Here is a 5,679-nt window from a genome sequence, read left to right on the forward strand (position 1 = left end):
ACGGCGCGCGGGTCGGCGCCGGTGACGTGGCGGCGCGGGAGTGGCTGGCGGCGGTGTGTCCGGCGCGGTCCGGACAATGTCCGGCGCGCGGAGGAGCGGATCTAGGGTTTCGGGAGAGGAGAACCAAGAATTTCGGAGGAGGTGATATTTATAGGCATAGAGGGTGTAATAACCTAAAAATATGCGATGATAATTATTTTAATTGGATAATTATATTGTGATTAACTGTTAAGCTATTAAGATAAAAATAAAAAAATAGTTTACCAAACATTAGTAGATTACGTGTACAAAACATCTCACTGCCTAGGTTCTAAAATATCTGGGTTTATCTGTTAAAATATTATTCTAGAAGAGAAAAGAGTAGATAAGTTCAATGTCCTGCAGATTACTTACGCAGGGAGAATACCTGCGGTGTGTTCCAAAAAAATATCTATGCTAAGGAAGCAGCGAGTAGATAAGCATCCACAGTAACCAGGGTGAGCCAGCCGTGGGGTAGTCGGTACCTGGGTTAGATCAGTCTCATCCACGTAGCCCTTCCATAGCTTCTCAACTGTGCGGTACTGGTCGCCCGCACCCAGAAAATTCCCCACTTTAGTTGGAAGCAGTCAGCGGAGAGCGAGCGACCGATCGGAGAAGCTGCGGAGAAATTGAGGACAAGGAGGTATGGCTGCTAGCTTTAGCCAACGCCCTGTTCCTCGTCTTGTCTCATGAAGTCATCTAAGATTCTTGAGGGTAGCTAGCTGTAGCATCTCTCCTCTCCTACTACATGTTCCTGTTTTCTTTCCATCGATTTCCACACTTGAGCTGATATTCTTGCTTAACGGAAGATGTGGTGTTATGGGTAAATGAACGAAAAGATTCTAAAATACTGGAAGTTGCATCAGACTGATTCCATTCTATTGATCCATGCTTTGTTACACTGATGAATTTATTCGCTGGCTTAAGAAGGAACAACTAGTACTAGTTGGTAAGAAAGACTGGGAACGAGTAGTACTAGTACTACAGGACCCATGCATGCGTACATCTCCTGTGTAAAGAAATAATCTTCATGGCTAGCTAGCATGCATGCAGGTGGTTGTATTTCTCAAATTTAATAGCTGGGAACAGTACTGAGGTTAAAGTGGGATGTGCACGCCTCACTCTAACATAGCCAAGTACTATAGAGCGACTTGTTACATCCCTGTACTGGTACTGCATATAGCTGCTCATGTCCATGCTGCCACTTGCAAGTCACATGAAATAATAAGCTGATGGGCGTTTGTAACATGTTTAGGTTGGAGCTCAGATTTAGCCGAGGAGGAACCGCTGCAAGGCAAGACTGTGCATATCAGTCTTCTCTCTCAAACTGAACTTTTAATATATGTTAACAAATTAATTGGTTACTAGCATTAAAGTTTTTACATATGAATATAAGTGATGAGCTGGTAATTATTATGCCTGTGAGAACCATGCGTGCATGGTTGACGGATTGATCGAACGATGATGTTTGAATAATCTAAGAACGTACACCGTCGTGATCATGGTAAGTGTGGTATATCAAGCCCGGGGCGGTCGATACCTGAAATAACGGTACGCGGCTAATTTAGTCGGTACTAGTGTGAGATGGAAGATACCTCACACAAGTAGGGGACTCGGCGTCGTGATTCCCGAAGATAGGTATTACCATTGGTGGAGATTACGACGGTTATTAGTATGTCTCTGCAGAGATTATTGCTATAGGTTTGCGCCGGTATAATTCCATCCTGCTCCTGTAAGGTAACAGGAGGCTGAAGCATCTTTACCTTATGCACATTCAACTTGCAACCTACTAATTCTTGCATTCTTATATTCTTGCTGGGTATGTCCCAACATACTCACTATTGTTTTCCTTTTTCCTCTGATATGCACAGAGTGCGCGGGAAGTGGGCATGGTGAGGAGTTAGAGGAGCATGAGGAATAAGTCGACGCCTAGGCCAAGGTGTCAAAATTAGCAGTCTTTGTTTAATCCTTAAATAAAGTCAGTGAAGAATAAGAGGAAGTGCTATCAATACATGTGCATATGCACGTGGTTGAACACTTGGCCTACTATCTATTATTTGGTTAAGTGAGGGTGTAAGCTATTATGTAAAGAATAAGCTGGAATTAAAGTATTACTTGTGCCATGTTGTTATGATATATGCTACTCATGCCTTGTGTGCTTATGAGTGTTCTTCAACTCATAAGGACATGGCGACTGTCACATTTATTTTCGAACCTTCGGGTCGTGACAGAGGGAGCTAGGAGAGTCCAAATGAGGTGCGGTTTTCGGCCACGCGATCGTGATCGAACGCTCTAGATGATGGAGAGGATTTTAGTGGGTTTTGGACCAAATTGGAGGGGTGTTGGGTTGCAACACACACGAGGCCTTTTCGGTCCCTCGATTAACCGTTGGAGTATCAAACGAAGTCCAAATGATACGAAACTTGACAGACGGTCTACCGGTAGTAAACCAAGGCCGCTTGGCAAGTCTCGGTCCAATCCGGAAATGTTTACCCCCCACACACGAAAGGAAGGTAGAAATGACCGCCGGAGGAGATAGGAGCGCCGGAATGCAAAACGGACAACGGGGAAAATGGTCGGATGCATAAGACGAACACGTATGGAAATGCAATGCACATGATGACATGATATGAGATGCATGACAACGACAACAACACACGGAGACAAAAACCCAAACCCGAGGAAATAAAATAACTTAGCGCCGGAAACGGCAAGAGTTGGAGTACATATTAGGTAAATTACATCCGGGGTGTTACATTCGTCCATGATGTTTCCCCGAGCCTGGCAAGCTTGGTGTGGCGCTTCGTCAACTTCGTTTTTGTCCGTCTACGCATGCTCGGTGCTGGCAACACCGGTGCGTGCCTTCGTATACGATGTGTCCCGGGCTTGGCAAACACGCCACGGCGCGTCGTCAACAACGTCTTCTTCCCGGCGCACCACTACTTCGACACCACTGCGCCCATGCTAACTCGGCGCGCTCTTGCGCCCGCGGCTCCACGGCAACATCCTCGACACCGGGTCCCAGACTCGACATCGACCACGACATTCTACGCGCGGCTACCTCGACCACGGCTACACCACCCTCGGCTACATCGACAAACGGCACAAAGGGCTACCGCCTGCTTGAGCAACCTCGTTGGTTTCCACTTCAGCCACGACTCCGCGATGCGTCGACCGTTACGACTGTGGGGGGGGGGGGTGTTCGTCGGCTTGCTTTCGGATTCTTCTCCAGTCTCACCGTCTGCGTCGCTACCGTTGTGACTGTGGGGGGATGTTGAGTATCGTGATTATTAAGAAAGCTAGGATAGCGTAGGATATTATTCTACCTTACCTTGTACTTCAAGATGATCATGTACTTATATATATATATATACCCATGATGCTCAAGCAATACAATATAATTCCACCAAACCTCTCTCTCCCTTCTAACATTCTCCTTGTCGATGAACAGCTTGACGGCGACTGTTGGTCCGCCATTGCTGGACATGGTATACAGAGTGTCCAGGCACGCTCGTGGTCGTAACTGATGCGCAGCTTAACTCTAGGGATGCTTAGCACTCCTTAAATGTCCACCATGGCCTGTTGGAATGGGCACGGTTTAATAATGCATGGTACGTGGGATTTGAAGGGTGCTAATGGCTATACCCGAAGAGTCCCAGTGAAACGCTAGTGTAAACGACGCAAATATTTACTTTTCACAACAGACTAATGTTCAGATTCTTTTTTCTAAAAGAAAAATGTTCAGCTGCCCCTGGAATGGAAGCCATATGGCCGTTCTTATCTGACTTCCGAGGTGATGACTTGTGGTTTGCATCCTGGCACCCGGTGAGCATCTCCAATAGTTTTGAATTACTCCCCTCCTACACAAATACTAAGTTGGATATTTTAATATGGACTACATAAATGAGTATTTGTGAATTAAAGGGAGTACATTCTGTTGAATCATAGATGGGCTTTGGGCCCATATGAATAATGATTCCTCGTTAATCTTGAGGCCCATGTAGATATATGGCAGGTGGTGGGAAGTTTAGTACCACGTTGCTAGTTGAGGAGAGTTGAGACTCCTTTATAAGGACTGCTCTACCACTTGTCATTGGGAACTTAGGAGTAGGAGTGGTACACGCTCGCTCCTTCGCCTCGTCATAACATGCGTTGCGGGAATGAGGCAAGTCGAAACTTATTTTTGCCGGTCATAAATGGTTACTTAGTACAGGATTAATTAACGAGTCGCTAACATATGCACCATTGTCCGAGACTGTGGACCATGGGCAGTTTGCGTTCCCGGGATACGTCGACTCCCTTCACGGGTGTGCAACCCTTCTCCGGGAACGACGACTCCCTTCCCGGGTGTCTTTGTCAAAACTAGCAGACCTCGGGTGTGGGGGCCTGAGCTGTGAGATCGGATCGACGGGTAACAAGAGATAGAGGACACAATGTTTTTACCAAAGGTCGGGCCCTCTTGAGGAGGTAAAACCCTACGTCCTACTCTTGCTTATATTGTGGATGTATCAAAGTATAGAGTTGATCTACCTTGAGATCGTAAGTTGTGGAATAAACCCTAAGGCTAATGGTGATGATGATGAATGTGTCTCTACGGACTAAAACCTCCAGCTTATATAGGCACCGGGGGTATTTAGGGTTACACATGGTCGGTTGCCATCTAGGGGTTACATGTCGAACCTAATAAATATACTTGGAGTACACATCAAGTCCTCGGTGAAGCCCATCTGCCCACGCCATAGGTTAGGGGCCTCTGGAGTCCTTCGTTATCAACGGGTTGTCAGTCCGGCTAGGCCAGAACCCCCGGTCCAGGACACCGTCAGTAGCCCACGAACTTGTCTTCAAAGCCGAGGATGGCAATCTTCTTCGGATAAATGTCTTCGTCGTGAGGGTCTTCGCCTTAGCAGGCAAGTTCCGTTTAAAGCCCCAGGCTAAGCGTCCGCTCGCAGAGGCCCAATCGGCTGATATTACCCTTCTAATCAGGAAACGTAGCCAACCGACCATGTGCCAACGAAACACATTTTCATTTGTCCGAAGTGCATGGCTTGCTTAGGGCATCTCCAGCCGCGCCCCCAGGAAGACCTCCCCAGGCGATTTTTTCGCGCCGGCGCCAAAAAACGGGCTAGTCGCGCCCCCGGGAGCCCGATTTTCGCCGGCCTGGGCCGAAAACAGCGCCGGCGGACCCAGGCCGAACCCAGCGCGCTGGGGGACGCCCGGGGGCGCCGGGGCGAACTGTTTTGGCGCGAAACAGCCGCGGGCCCGCTGCGTTAGCGACACGGCGCCTCGTCTTCCCCCAACGGCCTCGGTTCCCGCGGGGAATCAATGGCAAGGCTGCCGCCGGTCAGCCTTGCCATTGATTCCTCACGGGCGGCGCGTCACGGGACGACGCGCCGACGCCTCCCCTCCCTCGCACGCGTACACACGGGTGCGGCGCGGCTATATAGCCGGTGGCCTGCACTCGCCTGTGCCCACACCAGCCCCACCCCTCGCCGCCGCCCAGCTCCTCCCTCTCCCTACCTCTCCCGAGCGCGGCCGCCCAGCCCCTCCCTTTATCTCTCTACCTCTCCCGAGCCTGTCTCCATGGCGGAACGCTACCCCGGAGACGAGGCGGCAGCCAACGGCTTCGGCCGCCGTTCGCTCCGCGAACAGGAGTCCTGACTC

General features: G+C 49.4%; 1 long non-coding RNA gene across 1 annotated transcript; it reads left to right on the forward strand.

The window, feature by feature from the left end:
• Window positions 1-577: 577 nt before the first annotated feature.
• On the forward strand, window positions 578-2,141 carry LOC123179827 (uncharacterized). The gene is made up of 2 exons (XR_006490599.1): window positions 578-661; window positions 1,274-2,141. It is a non-coding gene; the product is annotated as an uncharacterized lncRNA (long non-coding RNA).
• The last annotated feature ends 3,538 nt before the right edge of the window (window positions 2,142-5,679 follow it).

This window comes from Triticum aestivum, chromosome 1A (assembly GCF_018294505.1).
Source record: "Triticum aestivum cultivar Chinese Spring chromosome 1A, IWGSC CS RefSeq v2.1, whole genome shotgun sequence".
In the NCBI taxonomy this organism is placed as follows: Eukaryota; Viridiplantae; Streptophyta; class Magnoliopsida; order Poales; family Poaceae; genus Triticum; species Triticum aestivum.